We start from the raw sequence: 551 nt of genomic DNA, 5'->3' as shown, positions 1-551 counted from the left end.
CTCACCTCCCTGCCCCGTCCCTTTGCTCTGGCCTGGCAAACACTTTCCTTCCCTTTTCCTGCTCCTGCTCCATAACCCCACCCCTGACCCAGGACCCCTCCCCAAACTCCCCAGGATCCAGCCACCAACAGGTGAATCCGCTAGCACAGCAGGGGGTCCCAGAACCCCATTCCCGCTGAGCTGCCCGGCTCTTCTGATGAGGGTAGTGTCCTCTCCTGTTGGAAAGGCCATGGCAGGTGTCACACAGGCTGCACACACCTCGGGCCACGTACCTTCCAGGTGTCCAGGTCCAAGGATCGGGCAGGCTCTCAAGAGCCGCCTGCTTTCCTTCCTGCAGCTCAGACGCTCACTCCTCCCTTCTAGTGTGCCCAAACCTTCTCGCCACCCTCCCACCCCCACCTAGCAACCCCACTTCCCTAAAGGTGTAGAGTGCCGTTGTCAGGAATATGAATTCTGGGTGTGGCTGCCTGGGATCTAATCGCAGCCCTGTCACTCATGAGCTGTGTGATCTGAGGCCAGTGAGAAACCTCTCTGTGCCTCTGGACCTGGGG

The 551-nt window shown here is 59.9% G+C and overlaps 1 protein-coding gene across 1 annotated transcript in view; it reads left to right on the top strand.

Annotated features, from left to right (window-relative positions):
* Positions 1-551, top strand: part of EML2 (echinoderm microtubule associated protein like 2) — a 24764-nt gene that overhangs the window by 14061 nt on the left and 10152 nt on the right. The window lies entirely within an intron of this gene.

The sequence above is a fragment of the Myotis davidii genome, unplaced genomic scaffold (genome assembly GCF_000327345.1).
Source record: "Myotis davidii unplaced genomic scaffold, ASM32734v1 scaffold741, whole genome shotgun sequence".
NCBI classification, from domain to species: domain Eukaryota; kingdom Metazoa; phylum Chordata; class Mammalia; order Chiroptera; family Vespertilionidae; genus Myotis; species Myotis davidii.
The sequence above is the reverse complement of the archived record's forward strand: the minus strand, read 5'-3'. Positions and strand labels throughout refer to the sequence as shown.